The sequence below is a fragment of the Ambystoma mexicanum genome, chromosome 5p, assembly GCF_040938575.1.
Source record: "Ambystoma mexicanum isolate Mex_15411 chromosome 5p, UKY_AmexF1_1, whole genome shotgun sequence".
In the NCBI taxonomy this organism is placed as follows: Eukaryota; Metazoa; Chordata; class Amphibia; order Caudata; family Ambystomatidae; genus Ambystoma; species Ambystoma mexicanum.
In genome coordinates, this window is record NC_090930.1 from 1,304,336,479 (window position 1) to 1,304,358,439 (window position 21,961).

Sequence of the window (21,961 nt, forward strand, 5' to 3'; positions counted from 1 at the left end):
GTTGTCCAGTCCAGACCCCTCCTGTAAGTAGAAATACCCCAAGCCATAGATTGCATAAGCCCTGTATTCTTGTAGCTTTGCATTAGATAATTTCCCTTTGAAAAATGTAAATCCTTAGTGTATTATTCTAAGTAAATCATATAATTTCCCCATTAAATTCACAAGATTTGTATTTGTATTGTTGGAATTCAAAACCAACCATCTTTTTCCAGTGTATTTTGAACTGTTATCGTCCTAAAGATTTGCCAAAAAGAATTAACTTCAAAAAGCCCTGTTTCTGTGTGTGTCCCAATGTAAAGTGCAAAAATGCATTCCTTCGCATTTTCCTATTGTAAGGTGCAATCAAAATTCTTCCCATTTTCCCCCTCTAAGGTGCAAAACGAAATGTGTTCCATGCGTGTTCCATTGTAAGGTGAAAACAAAACGATTCCCCGTTTCCCATTGTAAGGTAAAAAACAAATTCCCATTTGCATTTTCTTTCCCATTGGAATTGTCCTCAACATCCCTAAAAAACGATTTTCCTATTCTGTTTTCGTTTCCCCATTGTGAGGTAAAAACGTATTTCCATTTGCCTTTCCTTTCACATTGACCATGTGTTGAATATCCTAAAACCGATTTCCCCCCTTGTGTGCTCACAAGTATTCTCGGAAAGCCCTGCCTGTCTTTCTAAATGTAAGCAAAACGCGTTCCCTGTCTTTCTATATTTATTTTATTTATTTGTATTTATTTGTTTAGTTTCATAGAAATTTTACAAAAAAGCTATTTTCACATTATACATAATTTAACATAATCACTTATGTCACTCTAAATCACGACTATTAGTACACATTTATCAAGACGAGTCGAGTTAAAAATAAATAAATTACAATGTCTTATTAGGCTTTCATTTAAACATCATAGACATACTACGAGTATTGAAACAGTACACCAGTTATATGATTAAAAAAAAGTTACACTTAAAAGCAATAAAACATTCTCTATTTAAAACCACATCGAGCAGAGCAAAACTTTACAATCAAAAGATATGTAGTTTATTTATATTAACCATCTTTAAGTTGCCATCTAGCTGCTTATGGGGAAACGTTGTTTGATCTTGCCCCATAACTCGTACAAGGCAATATAGACTCCTTGATTATCTGTACTCAGACAGTAATTCCAAAAGGCCTCGCTCCTAATAGTATTACATTCATGTACTAAATGGCCTTTAGTTGCCATATACTCAACCCAGAGGGCAGCACATTCTGTAAAAATATGTCTCAGATTCTTAGATCTCTCAGGGTTCTTACAAATACAACAATACCTTTCCTTTAAGCTCTAATTGAGCACCAATTGCTGCTAAATTTGGCAATTGGTTAATGCATAGTCTTAGCCAAAAGAATAAAACTGCATGATTCGGACACTGTCTTAAGTATTGCTGTGGTTGCAGGTACTGATGTGTTACTCGCAGCACATGTACGTGACTACGAATAGTCTCAAAGTAGGTATAATTACATGTCCAAACCCACACCTTAACTTTCCTCGTAAAAATACTTTTTAATGTCGCATAGGTGGTTCCTCTAGAATACTCAGGAAGCCAACCTATGTTCTTAAATATATTGGCTGTCAACCTCTCAAAACTATCATTTCTACAAACGGGCACCACTAGTAGTCAGAGCAGATGACATATAGGGGCTGATTCATGGAATTATGTGCGCCGTAAAAATGGGCTTTTTAGCCCATTCTGCTCGCAAATGCCCATTTGTGAAACAGGGATTTGCAGGCAGAATGGCGCACAAAGCCCATTTTTTGGCGCACATAATTCCATGAATCAGCCCCTTAGTTCTGGAATGGATTTCCAGATGTAAAATCCCCCGCCTCTTCAGGTAGTCCCCTATAAGTGATATCAACCCAAGTTCAAGTCTAATATATTGTAGAGAAGTGGCGGTGCTAAGTTTGAAAATCGGTTTCCAAAACTGCCCCTCTACTTTATCTAACCATGTGAGATCCCTCATTCCTAAGGCTTCCATTCCATATAGCACTGTGGGACAGAAACATGGCTTATATGATATGATGATATCATCAAATGCGAATCCTGCTGTTTCTCAGCTGTATTAATCTAAGTGCCTTTATTTTCTTAGCTTCAACTGCGCATTTATATGTTACACTGCTACTCATTTTGAGGCCGAAATATGGATATGAGACTACATATTCGACCTTTCCCAGCGGGGTACACAATCTAGCAGATTTCACATTTTTGGCTGTCACTACCAAAACTTTGGTTTTCCCCATGTTCATTTTCAGTTTATTCTCCAATATATAATTACACAATGCAGTAAACCTAGCCTTCGCTCCAGAAAAGGTGTAGTTTAACAGACCAAAATCATCCACATTGGGTAGACATGGAACGGGAAGTTCCCCCCTTTTTGGGCAACAGCCAACTGTTGGTGATAACCATCCCACTAGGTCTGCCACATATAAATTATATAATAGAGCGGCCAGTGTACATCCTTGTCTTACTCCGTTATTAATCTGCACCGGTGCAGAAATCATGCCATCATCTCTAAGGCGAACACTCGCCCGAGTATACTTATATAGGCTTTTCAAGACATTTATAAGCCAAGCCGGGCATCATCATTCACTAAGTTTGCCCCATAATCTCGCTTGATCGACACTGTCGAACGATGCCTTAAAATCAACAAATACCTCATAAAGTGTCTGCCCACCGATCTCTAATGTCTCTCTTATCATTGAATCAAGGGTCCTAAGATTATGAGTCATACTTGATCCAGCTCAAAAACCTGTTTGCGTATAATGTAGGATCTTTGCTTCATCTACCCAAGCCTGCAAGGCTCTAAGTACAAATGTTGAAAACAATTTCCCCGTCACATCGAGTAGAGACAGCAATCTGTAATTTTCTGTCATTCCTCTGTCTCCTTTTGATAGACCGGGAGAAGAACAGCTTGCTGCCAAGACTCAGGAATGGTCTGAGATTAACAAACCTTCGCAAAAAACATCATCAGAACCCTTGCCCACTGGTCTGTCTTATGCTTGAGTACTATATTGGCAAATCCATTTGGCCCTGGGGCACAGGAATTTTTAAGTTTAAGGATGTAGTTTCTAATTGCATCTAAACTGAAAGACAGGGGCCAACCTCCAACCATGTAATCAGGACTGACATTCTTTAGTTTGATCACCAGTACTATTTTGCGGGTGTCTAATCCATACTGCTTCTTGTATAGGATTTAATATGAGTTGTTTTGCCTCACCTTTTGTTTTCGCTAGCTTAGCCCAAATCGTGTTGGGACAATTGCTGTGAAGTATTTTGATCATGTGTTGCCAATTCACATTACGGATAGAGCATCTCCATCATTTTAGTCATGATCAATATTTTTTCCAATTTCTTTGTTACGTAAGGCTAACTCTGACGGAGCAAGCTCAAGAACACATAACTTCCACAGTGCTTTACACATAATTTGCTTGACATCATGGATAGTCCTGTCAAATTCATGGGGGGTTATACTACATACAACCTGCCTCATGGTTATATTACTGCCAGTCTTTCAAATCAGTTTATAAATCCACCTTTCAATTTCATTAACATTCATCTTTTCCATTGATACTATTTCAGCCTAAATAGAATCCATGATCATGCTATTAATCTTAGATAGGCTGTTTTTAGTCAATTGGACTGCTTTCCCTGCATGATTTAAGTCAGATCTATACACCCACTAGGCCTCCCCTCGTGAGTTTGTATATTAATGTCTATAGCCAATACATTATGGTTGCTATATTCAGTGGACTCCACCATACGTTTTTCAGCTTTCTGAAGGCAGATATTATTGGCAAACAGATAATCTAGCATGGCAACACAGTTATTACCTTCCAAGTATATGCTCCTGGTATGTCGCTCACAGTTCTTCCATTTAGCATCCACATCCCCCATTGCCTCAAGAAAGAAACCCAATTGGACCCCTTTATATTACCTCTACTTTGCAATATTACACTTTTTTTTAGAAACTTTGTCATATGTCGCACAAAAATTGTCATCTGTACATTTGGAGTTTAAATCGCCCCCTAGAATTGTCATGTGCATCTCCCTGGTCTCTTCTGTTGTCAACAAAATATCTGCAATACTGTCTTGGATTTCTTCTAATCACTTAATACCTGGAGGAGCATATACATTTATAAGTAACTGCTTCCAATCTAGGGAACGGTTCACTTGAGTCACCTCCTCAGCCAGGACATTGCCACTTGCTGTGTTTGCTAGAACCCGCCTAGAGTGTCATTTCTGGCTCACTCCTATCATTAGACCTCCATACGGTCTTCCTCTTTTACCTCGAATAGCAGGTTCCTGATAGGTGTGATACCCCTCAACAAGCAAAGGACAATCAAACCAAGATGTCAAATGATTGCAATTGGGACATTGAGCCAATATCATTTAATAAATGGCTATGCCCCCGTGTGTTCCAACTTGCAATTTTCAATGGTCAATTAGATGGCAAGACCTTATGTATTGGCATCTCTATTTTCATCATCGGCTCCCAAGTCATGGCTGCATATATTGGCAGCTTAACTCTTTTTTGCTTGGTTCCACCTGGTGCATTGTATGATGGGTGAGGCCAATCTTCGCCTAACCGGTAGCCTAATTTATTGATATTAGAGTTTTCATAGATTGTATTATAATTTTCAGTATGGGTAAGTTGTTCTTTACATACTGTCAGTTTAAGTCTTGCACTTAAAAATGCTTGCGCATTAGCGCACACCAGGGATACAGCAACTATTGATGGAAAACGGATTAAGGCCCAATTAGTTGTACTTCCATATTTGGGCAATTTAACCTGTGCCATGTCCTTATTAGTAATTGATGAAAGCCAAGGTATAGAACACAAGAGGTGCAGAAGCGCAGAACAATTAAAAAAGGGCTAGCATCAGAAGTATTTATTTCATCTACTCTTACTGTCAGACCTAGTTTAACAGGTCCAACAACAATATGTTGCTTCGTGAACATCTCATACAGTGATACTTTGCTGATTGAAGCTCTGCCGAGGTACCTCTCTTCCTGGTTTCTCCATGTTGCAGTTACTAGATAAGTAGACATCAATGGAGTGGGCACTCCAGAGACCCATCTGACCTGACTTGGTTGAGCCTCTCTCGTTTTATCATCTTGACAAGTTGCCATACAAAAGTGTTCCTCGGGCTCTCTGGTCTTAGTATTCAATTTGGATACAATTCTTGGCTTTCGCAAAGTACACTGGGGGATCATGACTGACGCCAAAAATTGTTGTCTTTGAGGTTCAAGGGTACCAGGTGTCTGAACATGAACCCATTTGTCTAAAGGAACATTCTTGGTTACTGTTCTTTTAGTTCCACCTTGTTGAATCTTGGTTATTACTCTCGAAGGGTTTATTCTTTGTGGACACGAGGGAACTTTAGGATAACTAAAGTCATCCCTTGTGGACCCTTCCGGGAGGAGCCCATTTTCTTCTTGTTTAATGTACGAATTTCACCTTTTTGATGACTTATTTCAGTAGAAGGAGAGACTGCCTCCATCCTGGATATCTCGGCGCATACGGCATCTATTGCGTCTTCCTCGGACAACACTGCAATATTAACTGAATCCTGGGTTCTCCATGATATATCTGAATCATCTGGCACCAGAATAGTATGAGGTCGTGTTTTTAAGGCTTCTGTAGACTGCTCTCTGATTGGCGACTTGCTTTCATCTGCTGAACGTACCACAGAGTAGGACTTTTTTTAATTGGTGAGTTATCATTCATTGATTTAATGGTCTGTTGTTTAATTACCATACAGTCCTCATTGTTCAATATCAACTTCATTGTCAGTGAGTACAGTCTTGTTTGATCTGAAGCCATCACTGAACACAGGGTGAACAATGCTTCTACTTTAGCTGTTAAAGTCACCAATTGATCCATAATCGCATAGTTTAGTCGATAAGCCTTTTGTACCATTTTCTGTCACTGGATAACTCTCCAAGGACTCTAGTTGGTTTCAGGGATATTCACTATCTCCGGGACTCATTGCTTTTTATATACGCTAAAGGGCCCAAGGAATTTCTTCTTATAGTATTCCATAGAGCCAAAAGTGAGCCCTTATTATCTAAAGGAAGTTGCTCATGGCCTTCATCCGCATTTTTATTTCGATCTGACATTTTTAGGCACTCTGGGTTTCTCAAGATGGCTGATTTATTTCTCAATCCTATTGTAATTAGTAAGGATGATTTCGCATTTCCCACACCAGAGGAAAAAAAAACAAATATCCTTGTTTGCTGATCCCCAGGAGAAGGAGCACTCCCTTTATTTTATTGCTGGCCCCTTTTCCTTCTGGGACCATCACGTGGCAATTTATTAGGATGCTGTGGGCTACGCGCCCGTGTGCCTTTTCCAATTTCCTCACTGTGCAGGCCTGATCGCTTAGAAGGTTTTAGTTTCATTGTCAATTAAAACACTGCTTCGATGGGGATTAAAAACAAGTATTTTGATAGTCGTGTTGTATAAAGATAGCTTTTATATAGTCCAATTAACCGCAGACTGCTCTATATGTTCCCTTTTTTTATACAGATACCATCCAATTATAATTTGGACTAACGTTCTCATCGGCATTTGTAAGAGGATTCAATTCAACACTACAGCTAAGTCAATGCCTAGTCTGGGATACTGAATGGAAACCCTTATTGATATATCTTTATGTCCAGTTCATGCGTTCTGGATGACTACCCCTATATAACACCCCTCTCTTGGAATCCCCCTGACCCCACTGAGCCAAGAAGTAGTTCTGTTTTGCAAGTTTAAAGGTTTATTTGATAATTTAAACAATATATATATATCACACTTTATAATAAATTAATAATTGAATATCACACTGAATCTGAGCAGTAATCAATAATGGATAGTCTGGCACTAGCACACTTGTGAATAGGAACAGAAGAATAAGGTGGTAGAGAATGCTTTATATAAGTTCAGATGGATGTAATGTTGAATGAAATGCAGTACAGAAAATACTCAATATGATTTCAACAAAGCAATGTAATCACTTTTCTCTGGCAATCCCCTCCCCCCTTTATGCAATGCAAGGAAATGGAAGGAAAGCACACAGTTCTCAGAAATGCAATCAAATGTAATTCAGTTCACCCCAGCAAGCTTAGACCACAGAAGTTGGAAACACAGGCCCAAAATGCTTTTATATGTGCTGGCAATGAAGTGAAAAATATGCTAAAATGCTTTTAATTCCCTCTAGAGGTTCAGGGTGAGTGGTGTCAAGTTAATATTAGTCCAGGCTCACTCTAGCAATGATTCAGGGATGGTTCTTAAGAGGCAAAGGAATTTTTAGCAAGGAAAATGCTGTTTTGACAAGTGGAGAAATTTGCAAATCGCGGTAAAATTCACGAGTGCGTTTTTCGCGATTGCGGCAAAAGTATATGAAATAGGAATGCGGTTCTAGGTTCGTTGAAAAGCCAAGATTCTAAGCTTTCAGAGGAGAGTTAAAGTTCCTAGCACAAACGGTTACGGAGTTATGAACGATTAAATAAAGGTCGTTTTTCGGATTTGGAATGTTAAAATTCAAAGTGACAAGTGACAGCTAGCAGCTAGAAAATGACAGGTGACAGTATTTGGGCAGTTCAACTTAGATTAAAATAGATTGAATTATATTATTTTAACTAAGAGATTGGTTCTGCACAGTCTGCTAGGTACTCACAATATATTTTTGAAATAAATGGGCCTCGCCACGGATCTGGTCAGGTTTTAGACTGGACTCTGGTCTGGTCTCTGCACTTCACAGTGATCTGGGTCAGCTCTCTGGTTCTGCTAACAGTGGTCTGGGTCAGCTCTGCTCTCTCTGGTCTAGCCTCTCTGGATTCTGGAGATTGATGGATTTGAAGTCTGGATCTCTGGATGTTGTATGGTCCGGCAGAGTGCGTTGCAGCAAATGGAATTGAATGTCTCTATCTGTCCTGACTGTCTGCTTTTATGTGTTTTGAAAATGGGTGTGTGTGCAGCATCACTAGGCTCTACCCCTCTCCACTTGTCATTGGCCACTTCATCCTCTTCCCCTTGATTGGGGGAATGAAATGAAGTGTCATCATGATGAGGTCTGTTTATGGTACAGAGAACCCACCCCTGTCAAATTACACACAATCTATATTTTGACCCAAAAGACATAATTGCACAGGTACACATTTGTTTAAAATTACATGCACCCATCACATATCACAGGAGGTATACCCTGTCCAAATCTGCTCTTCCTGGGAGCTTGCATTCAGAAATGGCAACATATTTCACTTTTTGGTCAGGTTACCAATATCAGATTCTTACTCAAATTTATGCACATGTGTGCAAGGCATGCAGGCATTAATTGATGAAGTATCAGACTTTTAACATGCATACATTTTAAGTTATACCCTCTTAACTGCTAGCTTGCCCCCAGATCATGCCACCGGTTCTAAAAACCTCTTAAAATGTGGGCAGAAAAATCACAAGAATTATGGTATCATTTAAATAATTATGACAAGTCCGTATTATGAGTTATTCATCTTTTTCTAAAACCATATTCTGGCTACAGGGGTGTGTCTTTTCAGGTCACATGGTACAGAAACCAGTCTTTCCACTTTCTTCAAGCTCAGCCTCTGTCTCCAGTTTCTCCCCCTCCCAGTTTCTGCCAAGAGGAAGCCATTTTTATTACCCCTGCAATAAACCATCTGCCTGGGCCCTGGAAGGCCCATTGTTCAAGAGGAAGCCATTTATGGCCACTTCAATAAACCCTCTGCCTGGGTCCTATGTTTAGTCTCTAGCAGTCCCTTGATAATCCAATCAGAAAAGTGTCAGATCCCTTTTGGTGGGAGCAGCAAAAAGGCAGCTAGGCCTGGGAACACAGCAGTTGTGCAAGTCTCAACTCCTGTCGGGGGTAGCTGGTGGGCAGAATTCAGTTCCTTAAACCAGGTTTCAGATAAAATGTCACTTTTGTTCCCCAGTTTAAGTCAAGACAATTTTTACATATGCAGCTAAAATGCTGATTCTAAGTTTAAAACTATGACTTTTAACAATTGCAACCTATGTGACTCTCAGAAGTAGGTCACTCATTTCTTTTAAACATTTAGATTTTTAGTGTCTTTCAGTCCAAATTTACTTAAACTGCTGAAATCCACAGCTCAGCCAGTCTTGTTATAAACCTTCAAGTCACTTCAGAATATAACTTTACATTGTATCCACCTCTCAGTAAGTCTTTCTTTGGCATGCTTTGGGTTCATTTATTCAGTTTTACACCAAAAAAAAAAAATCTGGTGCTGTTTTAAAAGCCGGCTTTCTGATAGTGGTGAGTACTGGTAATGCAACCATTTTTGGGATTTAAGAAAATGAATTCCCCACAATTCTAGGTTGCTTTTGGCAATCAGCATTGCCATTCCCAATGGTTTCAGGCTACTGTGTGGGTAGTCCAATGGTGGTTTTAGTCACTGCCCTTCTGTGCCCATAACATCGGCAAAATGGGTGGTAGCCTACTCTTCATGCACTTCCCTGGGCATTTTCTGGGAAGCTCTGGCCATCATGATGTTTTCCATGTCAGTACTGCACAGTTTTGAGGTAGGGCTTGGATGCGTGGATAAAAACATCCCACAAGCCCCCCTCTTGCGATGGCCATTCTGTTTCACTGATGGGACTCGCAAGACCTGGGATGTTTCCTCATCTTCTTCCAATAGATGGCACAGTTCAGCATCTTTTCCTCCATCCGGTAGTGATCGATCGGTTCTCCTCGCCGGTCCTGATGGGAATATTGGGCGGTACCCCGGGCCCCTTTCGTCTCTGCTCCCGGTCTCCGGATCATCCTCCTTGGCCCGTCTCCACTATGATGTGTTCCCCCTGGATAAACGGGCGGTAATTCTTCAATGCCCACACCGTTGCCAGGAGTGCCTTCTCACAATCGTTGAATTTTTCCTCCACAGAGGATAAAGTTTTGCTCGCATAGGAGATTACTTTATTGACCTTGTCATGCTTTTGGTATAATACTGCTGTCAAGCACGTATTAGAGAACCCCGTCTCCAGGAAGAACTCCTTGTTTCTGACAGGGTAAGCTAGGCAAGGCGCTTGTGAGAGGCTTCTTTTGAGTTGTTTTACTGCCTCGGCTTGTTCTGGACCCCATTCCCACTTGACCCCCCCCCTTCAGGAGATGAATCAGGGGTCTGGTGATCTCTGCGTAGCCCTCAATGAACTTTCTGCTGTAATTAGTCAGTCCAAGGAGGCTCCTTAGTTCCCGCAGAGTTGTGGGGTCCTTCAGTTTCTGAAGTGCTTCCACTTTCTTTTCCTGGGGACAGAGACCCTGAGGAGTAATCTCATGCCCCAAGAAATTAACACGGGTTCTACACCACTGTGCTTTCTGAAAGGAAAGTTTTGCTCCGGCGGCCCTCAACTGGGTCAGAACATAACGGATCTCCGCTATGTGTTCCTCCACAGATGAACTTTTGATGAGGACATCATCTACATAAGCCAGGTTACCCCTCGCACCCAGGTCGGGCATGGCCTTATGTAGGAAAATATTGAACTCATTACCGGAGTGAAGGTATCCGAAGGGAGTCCGGGTCCATGTGTACTGCTGGCCCCCAAAGGTAAAAGCCAGCTTGTATTGGTCCTCCCTACTGACAGGCACAGTTCAGTATCCATTGGTCAGGTCTATTGCAGTGAATACCTGTGACCCCTGGATCTGGGCCAGCCCTTGGTCAATGTAGGGAAGAGGCCATCGGGAAGTATGGACCCGTTTGTTGAGCTCCCTGAGGTCGGCACAGAGTCTCCACTGGCCGTTTGGCTTCAATATTCCCAGCACCGGATTATTGAAGGTGCTGTGGACTGGACGGATTATTCCCCGGGACTCAAGGTTCTTAATTATTTCAGTGAGGGACTCCATTGATGCGAGAGGCAAGCGATATTGCTTCACAAACACAGGAGTCATGCCAGGGTCCGTGGGGATTGTTGTTGTGTGGATGTCAGTGCGACCACAGTCATATGAGTCTACCGCAAAGAGATCTTGGAAATCCAACAAAACTTGTTTAAACTTTTGCTTTTGTTCGAGAGTCACACAGGCATCAGCTAGGTTGACTCTCTCTTCCACCATCTGCCTGAAGCCTGGAAAGACTTCTGGTTTGGCTATTTCAGCGGCCTCCTCCAGCTGGGTGGAGAAGTCCCTGGTCAGAGTGCTGATTTGGACTGGGGGCTTCAGGTGGGAAAGGCAGCCCTCATGGACTTGGAAAATCACCTCATCCCTCCTGAAATCACAAGTCACATCTTCCTTACCATAGGGGCAAGAAGTGTACACCAGGAAGTTCCCCCCATGCCGGGTAGAAATCGTGTCTGGTGTTGTATTGTCATCACTGTCACTGTCAAAACAGTCCTTGGGGATTGGTCCTAACAGTTCATTACCTAAATCGATGGAAAAATGTCGGTCATCAACCGCCATTCCAATAATGGTGCCTGCGGCTAGAGTAATACTCTTTAAGTCGCTGTTATCCACCTCTATTAGAATGGTGTCATGTTCTATGTTGACTAATGGGGTTGTGTTTACCCCCAACCCTTGCTGTGGAGAGAAGCGTTTAGATGTATGTAAGCATCAGGGTTTTGCAAATATTGTCCTCTTTTAACTTTCACTTCCAGGGAGAATTGTCGGGTCCTTTCTGGGATGGTGACTTCCTCTTTGATCTGAATTTCAACTGCATAAGGTAGCAATTGAGCTGACCTAAATGCTTTTTCTGGATCATCAAAGCCCATGGGATTATCCGCTAATCGGGACCAAGCTTTGAAGTTTATTAGGTCCAAACTAATGGCAAAGCGATTGAGAATGTCACTGCCTAAGTAAAAGTCGGCATGGACGTCTCGCACGACCCAACAATTGTGAACTATGCTCTTGTTGCCAATGGAGATTTTGAGCATACACCTGCTTGGCAGGAGATGTTTGGAATTAGGTGCTTCCAGGTCCATTTCCCATTTGTCTATCAGTTTGAATGTGGGAATGGCTGGATCTTTTGGGAGTTGGCGGAACATGGCTTCGCTGATGAAGCTCTTACCGTTGTTCACACACACTCGAGCGAGAACAGAGTCCTTCCCATCATTTAACTGAACAGGGATGAACAACTGCTCTCCAATTTGCTGAATATCAGCCAGGCTCTGAGCTGATTTCACATCTTTCTGGACTATAGGAGTGGGAGTTTCTGATTGTGGATTGGTAAAGAATTTCAGGGTGTTTCCTTCCAGTGTGGAATACCACCTTAAACTGGAAGGAAGGTTGATTTTCAGAAATAGAGAGGACCCCCCATCACCAGTCTGTTGTCCTACTGCTATTACTGTCAAGTCTGGAATTTGGCTATCCTGGAAGTGAAATTCTACTTGGTCAGATTTTTGTTCAACCATGTGGCAGGTGCCGTTTAAACTAACATGGTTGACACTCTGTTTCAATTTTATGGGTCGGCTAGTCTGGGTCCAGAGGATCTTGTTTACGCAATCTATTAGGGGTGACAACCTCCTCAGGAGGTCATTCCCCAGTAAGCAAGGGGTGCCCTCTGGAGTCACAACTATGACCGGGTGTTTCAACTTGTGTCGCCCAATCTTAATGTCCAAATCTGCCGTCCCCTCGACGGGAATTTCCTTCCCGTCAAAGTTCTGGAGTTGTCCAGGAAGTGAGGTGAGAGGAATTTGGTAATTCCCTCCCCTTCCTGCATTCAGTTCATCAAAGGCCCTTCTGGACAGAAGGGTAGCTTGAGATCCCGTGTCCACCAGTGCCAAAATTGTACCCTGCCCCTGTACTTGGACCGGGGCATAGTATCTTCCCTCCTTCTCCTCAAGGGGGCACAGATAATGCACATTTTTGGACAACTGGTGGGCTAACTTTCTGGTTTTGGACATTGCTACAGAAGCGATTTGGGCAGAATTCTGTGGAGAGCCTTGTGAATCTGAAAGAAAAAGTTGGCAACTGGAGATCAGAGCCATTGTGGGTTCCCCTGGCTCCGGTTCCGGGCCGCCCCCCCCTTTTTGGAGGCAGTCACCAGGATGGGATTGACCAAGGGGATTTTCTTGCTGTTGGTACTGGGATGAGATGGTGGGCGGCGGTAGCTCAGTCTCCACATCTCCCCAGTCTGGATTTGCATCCCTAGGGACCCATTTTTCTTTGGGAGGAGTTCCCCCCTCTCTGAAGGAGAAGATCCTTTTCCCAGGATCTTCTGAGGATCCCTCGCCCTCAAATTGGAAGATCTGTACCTCCTCCTCAAACTGAGTCTGTTTGGGTCTTTTGTTTCTCCTACCCCCCCTCTGCTCCTTAGGAGGCAGACTTTCAGGGGCAGGAGATTTTGTTTCTGGTTCCTGGTTTTCCATGGGCTGTTTACAAGTTGGGAAGGAAGCTTCCTCCAAGGGTTTACACCCCCCTTCCCCTTGTGCCTCCTCCCTGGGAACCGGTGTGTTATCGGGGTGCTGCCCCCGTCATTGTTCTGGAGCACCAGGCCCAGAGTTTGGTGCATTCTGTGCCGGCATGCCCATCTGAGGGTTCTGCTGAGCCCTTAGCACGCGACCCAGCTCTTGTGCCATGTTCTGAACCTGGCGCTCTAACTGGGAAACCCGCTCAGGCTGATACGGGGCCCTGTTTTCTCCCCTGGGCTGATCCCGGGAAGGGTAGCTATCCCTTCTCTGGTAGTACCCCGGGTTGGGAAGATTTGGGTACCCCTCCACCCTTGGCCTCCCCTCTCCCGGATTAGGTTGTCTGGGCTCAGGGAATTGGGGAAAGAAGGGTGGAGGATTTTGGGGCTGGAAGTTGGGTGGATACCTGGGGAAGAAGTTCTGCCCAGGGTTTGGTGAGTTTCTGCCCGCCTCTGAGAAGTTGGGAGGGAAGTTCTCTGGGTTAGGTGCTTGGCTGGATCCCCCCCTTGGGCTGGAGGAGTCCACACATAACCCAGGATGGGTCTGTTTCCCTTGTAACGGGGGCTTACATAATCAGGAGAGCGAGGGACCGCATTTGTGGGGCTGCCTCCCTGGCTCCCTGTCTGTGACTGGCCCGAGGGCCTTCTGGGCCTAGCATTATTAGGTGCAGGTAGGTTTTTAGGCCCCCCCATCTCCAAATCCAAAACGGGGGTGACCTTTACCTCAGCCACCTTGGCAGTAGCAGGGGTGTTGTTGACTTTGGGGTTTTTGGGCGCATTATTTTTATTTTCTATTGGCTTCTGCACCTCGTAGATCCGGGTCGCCTGTTCAATGACCCAGTCTAAAGATCTTTTCTCGTGAAAATCCCTCACGAGCTGGGTCATTATGTATTTGGGCAAGGCATGGAAAAACGTATTATTATTCGTGTGGTCTGTGCAAAAGCACGCTTTAACTCCTGCACAAATTCTTGTGGGGCCTGATCCTCCCCACACTGCAAATTGTAGGCTGCCTTGCGAGCCTCTTGAGGATTTCTATGAGTAGAAAAATGTTTCAAGATGGCTGCCTTATAGGTGGACCACCTTAAATGATTTTGGTGCTCCAGCCCCGCAAAGAATCTGGAGTATTCCGGGGAGAAGGTCCACTTTACATATTGAATACAGCTTTGGCTGTCCTTCAAATGGAAAGTCTCCATCATTTGCTCAAACAACTCTAAGTGCTCCCAAACAGAATACTTGGCGTTCTTATGATAAGGCGTGATGACGCTCCTGAATGCCTTAATCTGTTTCAATGGGTCCTTAAGCAAGGCCCTTTTTGCCTTATTGGCCTTTTTGGTTCGGGTAACCCTGGTCCATTCATCTTCTGACTCAGAGGCACTGCTCCCAGAGGTTCCCCTGTGTTCTTCCAGGTTTTCCCGGATTCTGTGAGCCTGGGAATGGCTGGCAGAATGTGGGGACCTGGTCTCCTGTGTCCTGTACCGCTCAGAGGAGTCTTCAGATCCCTCCTTGCTGCCAGGATTTGATGGGTACCCCCCCACTGACCTAACTGGGCAGAGGTTTTCAGGATGCCCTTAATGGGCCTACTCTCCTGGGTTTCCCCATCAAATTGCACTGTGCTTGGGTGCCCATACCCGGATGCCCGCCCCTCCAATCCTGGGTGGTACTGGCCTATGAGCCCCATGCTTCTGGCTGGATAGTAATCTGCCATCCCTGTGGCCCTGTGCTCATGTGCGTCAGGGGACATGGGGGTGGCAGAGTCCAGGGACTGAGAGAGATAAAGGCCTCTGGTACTAGGGCTCCTGGGGTTATGCTCAGGAGTTTCTCTTTCCCAGCGAACCTCATCCCTATCCGCCCCTGCTCCCTGTTGCAATGCAAGAGCCTGCGCCTTCAGTTCCTCAGTTAAGGCCTTACTAGACTCTATCAGTCTCTCCTGCATCGCTACCTGTTGTTGGAGTCTATCATTGTGCTGGCAGAGAGCCTCATTCTCTCTCTGTGCCTCCTGATTGGTCCTGGAGCACTGGGCCAGTTTTTGCTGCAGGAGGGTTACCTCCTGAGCTGTGTCCCTATTGGCCTGCTCCTTTCTTGCCAGAGCATCCTCCACCCTCCTGGTGTGTTCTAACAAGTTCTGGCGTTCTTTTTGGAGGTCACCCAGCCCCTGGAGGGCCAAGTGATTTTCTTCTGTTTTTCTTTTTAAATGGCCGACTTCCTGGCCTAAGGCGTCTCTTTCCTGGCTAAGAGCCTGCATTTGTGCCGCCAGGTTGTCCCTTTGCCTTTGGAAGGCACCAGCTTTCTGGCGCTCCTGATCAAACTCTGCCTGGGTATCCAGGTCTTTCAGGATCAGTTTATTGCTCTCCTCTTTCTCTCTGTCTAGATGACTTTGCAGGGTGGCTACCTGCTCCGTGCATGCCCTGTTAAAGTCTAATTGTTGCTCCAGCTTTTTCTGGCTCTGCAGTAGGGAGTCCAAACCTTCTTGGTACTCCTTCTGCAAGGGCAGAAATCTGGTATCCTGGTCAGCCTTTTCCTGCTGCAGTATATCCATGTCCTCTTTTATTTTAATGATATACTGCCTACTATCATTTTCTGACTCCTGGCTCCCCTGCAGCCTCTGCTCAGAAGAGACCAGGTCAGATTGGACCTTCTCTAACGCCATCTGTCGCTTGTTCGCCTGATCTTGGCTTTCCGTACATTTATCCTGCATGTCTCCCATACATAGGTACAGGTATGCCGCTATCCTAACCATCTTGTCTTGTTCATCCTTAGCTTTAGGAGCCATGTATAGTTCACTCAGGGCCACATGTAGGGGACCCTGATCTCTCCATATATCTGACCCTGTTTCCGTGACCTGTTGCGTGATGGCCTGCAACCAGACCATGCGGTCCTGGTGAGTCCACTCACCTCTCACAAATAACTTATGTCTGGGTATTTTCATGTCTACTAAGGTCGTCATTCTGGAATTTGAGTTCCTTCCTGACTTACAGAAGTTTGTATTTTATTTTTGCAAAACAGACCTTTTCCTTAGAGCGTTCCTTTGAGGTGTGCTTTACAGCGTAACACAGCGTGGTGATCCGACCGGATATGTGTATCTGGTCAGCTGGCACACTGTATTAATCTGCACAAGTGATAGATCTAACCCAAACGTCCGGCCCGAGCCCCCAATTTGTAAGAGAATTCAATTCAACACTACAGCTAAGTCAATGCCTAGTCTGGGATACTGAATGGAAACCCTTATTGATATATCTTTATGTCCAGTTCATGCATTCTGGATGACTACACCTATATAACACCCCTCTCTTGGAATCCCCCTGACCCCACTGAGCCAAGAAGTAGTTCTGTTTTGCAAGTTTAAAGGTTTATTTGATAATTTAAACAATATATACATATATCACACTTTATAATAAATTAATAATTGAATATCACACTGAATCTGAGCAGTAATCAATAATGGATAGTCTGGCACTAGCACACTTGTGAATAGGAACAGAAGAATAAGGTGGTAGAGAATGCTTTTTATAAGTTCAGATGGATGTAATGTTGAATGAAATGCAGTACAGAAAATACTCAATATGATTTCAACAAAACAATGTAATCACTTTTCTCTGGCAATCCCCTCCCCCCTTTATGCAATGCAAGGAAATGGAAGGAAAGCACACAGTTCTCAGAAATGCAATCAAATGTAATTCAGTTCACCCCAGCAAGCTTAGACCACAGAAGTTGGAAACACAGGCCCAAAATGCTTTTATATGTGCTGGCAATGAAGTGAAAAATATTCTAAAATGCTTTTAATTCCCTCTAGAGGTTCAGGGTGAGTGGTGTCAAGTTAATATTAGTCCAGGTTCACTCTAGCAATGATTCAGGGATGGTTCTTAAGAGGCAAACAAATTTTTAGCAAGGAAACTGCTGTTTTCACACGTGGAGAAATTTGCAAATCGCGGTAAAATTCGCGAGTGCGTTTTTCGCGATTGTGGCAAAGTGTATGGAATAGGAATGCGGTTCTAGGTTCGTTGAAAAGCCAAGATTCTAAGCTTTCAGAGGAGAGTTAAACCAAGTTCCTAGCACAAACGGTTACGGAGTTATGAACGATTAAATAAAGGTCGTTTTTCGGATTTGGAATGTTAAAATTCAAAGTGACAAGTGACAGCTAGCAGCTAGAAAATGACAGGTGACAGCTTTTAGGCAGTTCTACTTAGATTAAAATAGATTGAATTATATTATTTTAACTAAGAGATTGGTTCTGCACAGTCTGCTAGGTACTCACAATATATTTTTGAAATAAATGGGCCTCGCCACGGATCTGGTCAGGTTTTAGACTGGACTCTGGTCTGGTCTCTGCACTTCACAGTGATCTGGGTCAGCTCTCTGGTTCTGCTAACAGTGGTCTGGGTCAGCTCTGCTCTCTCTGGTCTAGCCTCTCTGGATTCTGGAGCTTGATGGATTTGAAGTCTGGATCTCTGGATGTTGTATGGTCCGGCAGAGCGCGTTGCAGCAAATGGAATTGAATGTCTCTATCTGTCCTGACTATCTGCTTTTATGTGTTTTGAAAATGGGTTTGTGTGCAGCATCACTAGGCTCTACCCCTCTCCACTTGTCATTAGCCACTTCATCCTCTTCCCCTTGATTGGGGGAATGAAATGAAGTGTCATCATGATGAGGTCTGTTTATGGTACAGAGAACCCACCCCTGTCAAATTACACACAATCTATATTTTGACCCAAAAGACATAATTGCACAGGTACACATTTGTTTAAAATTACATGCACCCATCACATATCACAGGAGGTATACCCTGTCCAAATCTGCTCTTCCTGGGAGCTTGCATTCAGAAATGGCAACATATTTCAAGGCATGCAGGCATTAATTGATGAAGCATCAGACTTTTAACATGCATACATTTTAAGTAATACCCTCTTAACTGCTAGCTTGCCCCCAGATCATGCCACCGGTTCTAAAAACCTCTTAAAATGTGGGCAGAAAAATCACAAGAATTATGGTATCATTTAAATAATTATGACAAGTCCGTACTATGAGTTATTCATCTTTTTCTAAAACCATATTCTGGCTACAGGGGTGTGTCTTTTCAGGTCACATGGTACAGAAACCAGTCTTTCCACTTTCTTCAAGCTCAGCCTCTGTCTCCAGTTTCTCCCCCTCCCAGTTTCTGCCAAGAGGAAGCCATTTTTATTACCCCTGCAATTAACCATCTGCCTGGGCCCAGGAAGGCCCATTGTTCAAGAGGAAGCCATTTATGGCCACTTCAATAAACCCTCTGCCTGGGTCCTATGTTTAGTCTCTAGCAGTCCCTTGATAATCCAATCAGAGAAGTGTCAGATCCCTTTTGGTGGGAGCAGCAAAAAGGCAGCTAGGCCTGGGAACACAGCAGTTGTGCAAGTCTCAACTCCTGTCGGGGGTAGCTGGTGGGCAGAATTCAGTTCCTTAAACCAGGTTTCAGATAAAATGTCAATTTTGTTCCCCAGTTTAAGTCAAGACAATTTTTACATATGCAGCTAAAATGCTGATTCTAAGTTTAAAACTATGACATTTAAACAATTGCAACCTATGTGACTCTCAGAAGTAGGTCACTCATTTCTTTTAAACATTTAGATTTTTAGTGTCTTTCAGTCCAAATTTACTTAAACTGCTGAAATCCACAGCTCAGCCAGTCTTGTTATAAACCTTCAAGTCACTTCAGAATATAACTTTACATTGTATCCACCTCTCAGTAAGTCTTTCTTTGGCATGCTTTGGGTTCATTTATTCAGTTTTACACCAAAAAAAAAAAATCTGGTGCTGTTTTAAAAGCCGGCTTTCTGATAGTGGTGAGTACTGGTAATGCAACCATTTTTGGGATTTAAGAAAATGAATTCCCCACAATTCTAGGTTGCTTTTGGCAATCAGCATTGCCATTCCCAATGGTTTCAGGCTACTGTGTGGGTAGTCCAATGGTGGTTTTAGGCAGTGCCCTTCTGTGCCATTAACATCGGCAAAATGGGTGGCAGCCCATTCTTCATGCACTTCCCTGGGCATTTTCTGGGAAGCTCTGGCCATCATGATGTTTTCCATGTCAGTACTGCACAGTTTTGAGGTAGGGCTTGGATGCGTGGATAAAAACATCCCACACATTTAAGGTAATGGAAACTGTGCGCGTAAAAAGACTGGTAATTACAATATTTCTTCATCTTGTGGATATTCATGTAAGTCTTGCTGATATTGTGTCTCTGAAAGGAGTGTGAGGGGCACCTGGGCTGCTTTCCACCGTCCACCGAACACCAAACACATGCGCACTCTCTGCTTCGCTCCACTTGCCAGCTGAGTTTTTAAACTCACGTAGGAGCGAGCGGGAGTCGCAAGTAGTAGACACTGAAAGAGGGCTGCAGGTACAGATCCAATGTGTGTCTCACTGATCCGCTCCCCACAAAACACCAAACACTTGCGCATGAGTTCCCTTTCTTTCTATATTTGTTCACACAGCAGTTGGGATAAAGAATTAAAAAACGCATTTTTCCATGGTGATCTCAAAAATATTTTTTCCATTGTTTGCTTGCTCCCCATATTGTTTCTATGAACTATATCCCAAATCCGATTTTTATCTTGTGTTCCCATTCCTTGCCACTGCCTTCCATCTAAAACTGACAAGCCTAGGAGATATTTGGGGGTCGGGGAGAGGGTGGCTGGCACACAAGTATTATTTTGTGTGCGTGCTCTTTCCTGTGTGTTTGCATTCTTTTTCTTGGGGTTTGTACTGTTCTCTGGTTGTAGTGGTGAAAGAAGTCAAAAGGAAATTCCTGTTACTGTCTATTGTGAATTATCTCTGTGTACTGTCACCTCAATAAGGATATTTTGTTTTTGTATTGCCACAAAATTCATGGCTGTTGTAATTTGCTGGTTCTAAATTTGATATTAAATAATACATTAATACATATCGTATTCATAAACACCGGCCTGGTTTCTAGTCCTTTGTGACACAGGGTGTTTGTGGAGGCTGGGTGCGAGACGGGTTGCGGGCCTTCTCAAGAAAGAAACCGAATTTTAGAAATAAAAAGCGTTGTTATTGTGCGCCACATTTCTAGTAGGGGAAAGAGGTCCCTGACTTGCTTGTGCCATGTAATAAACTGCGACAAATAGAGTAAGGGTGAAACATTTCAAAGCAGAAATGTGTACATGCAATGTCATTGCTACTCTTCAGGAATGAGCAGTACCAACGCAAATGTGACTGGATATTGAAAATATATGATAGTGTGTTTGAGGTAATATAAACATGGAGGAGTCCACAAGGAGAATGATGCACTTGAAAAGAGCAATGGGTGAAGAACCAGAGGGCATGCACACACTGATCATGCCAGAAGACCAATCAGATTATGATGAGCTACAAAATGTCTTGATTTCCCCAAAACACTTGTGGTAGGAAGGTTACTAGAAGTGACTTGGTTGGATTGATGAACTCTTTAAATTCAAAGAGGAAGGTGCATTGATGAGTAGAAACACGGGTGGTAAAAGAAGAACCATTAGGGGAGTACAAGGAGCACTGAGAGGTCCAATGAGGATTGACGTCTCTGGGATTGGGATGGAAGAAACAGCAGGGTTGATAAGAGAATGGCGGCCAGTAGATGGGCGGAAGGATGATTTATGGTTTAAGTAACATGTGATGGACATCGAGGAGGAATAGGTGAATGCAAGAAGCGCTATCCCAGTAACGAGACCGCAATAAGAACAATGAGCACTGTAAGGAGCAAACTGCATGGATGCAAAATGCAGTGGGAAATTGTGGGGGTCATTAGGTTGTTCACAAAGAACTGTTAAACACTCGGAGAGACAGATAGAACACTTCAAAATCATCAAGGAGGGGACATAAGTAGGACAGATGGGCCAGTAGGACCACTTGAAAATGCAATGACCATTGTGTAACAAAAAGTGGGTACATTGTGGAGTGTACGATAACTGAGGAGAGGGCATTGGGGAATTTGGTAGACTGCACTGTCGGGAAGAAGGAGAACTTTGCATGACCAAGGATCAGTTAAGGTAAAAATGGGTCCTGAGAGAAGTTGGAGCAGTGGGGGAGTTTAAAGACTCTTGTTCCTTCAATCCGCCTATCCCTGCAGTAGAAACCTGTCATTTGTAGGTGGGAGTTAACACGATGTTTGCCAGATTCGCAGTAAATATCCAGCCACAGTCTCACCAAAAAGCTTTTGCAGGGTGAAAGACCTTTTAAAGGCATTCATAATCTACAGATGACTAGTAGGTGATTTGTCATGTGCTCTCCTGTAATACATTTTCACAGGAATGGTCAAGGGCTCACCATGCGCTGCCATAGATTCTTAACTATTTGGGTGACATTTGCATATAAGGCTCCTTATCCTTAAGAGGGGTCCAGCACCTCCCATAGATAAAGTAGGGTACCACCAGACTCTGACCAAGAATGTGTAGTTGCAAATGATCTGCTAGGTGAAATAGGTTTCAGTGGATACGTTTCTTGTTTGTGGCAACAAAGTACAGAATGTCTCTGTTATTAATCAGAGCCTACACCTTCTGACTTATCAAGGAGCAGCAGGTTCGGGATCAGGGTGAAGTTATTAACATGTCTAGTTTCGGCTC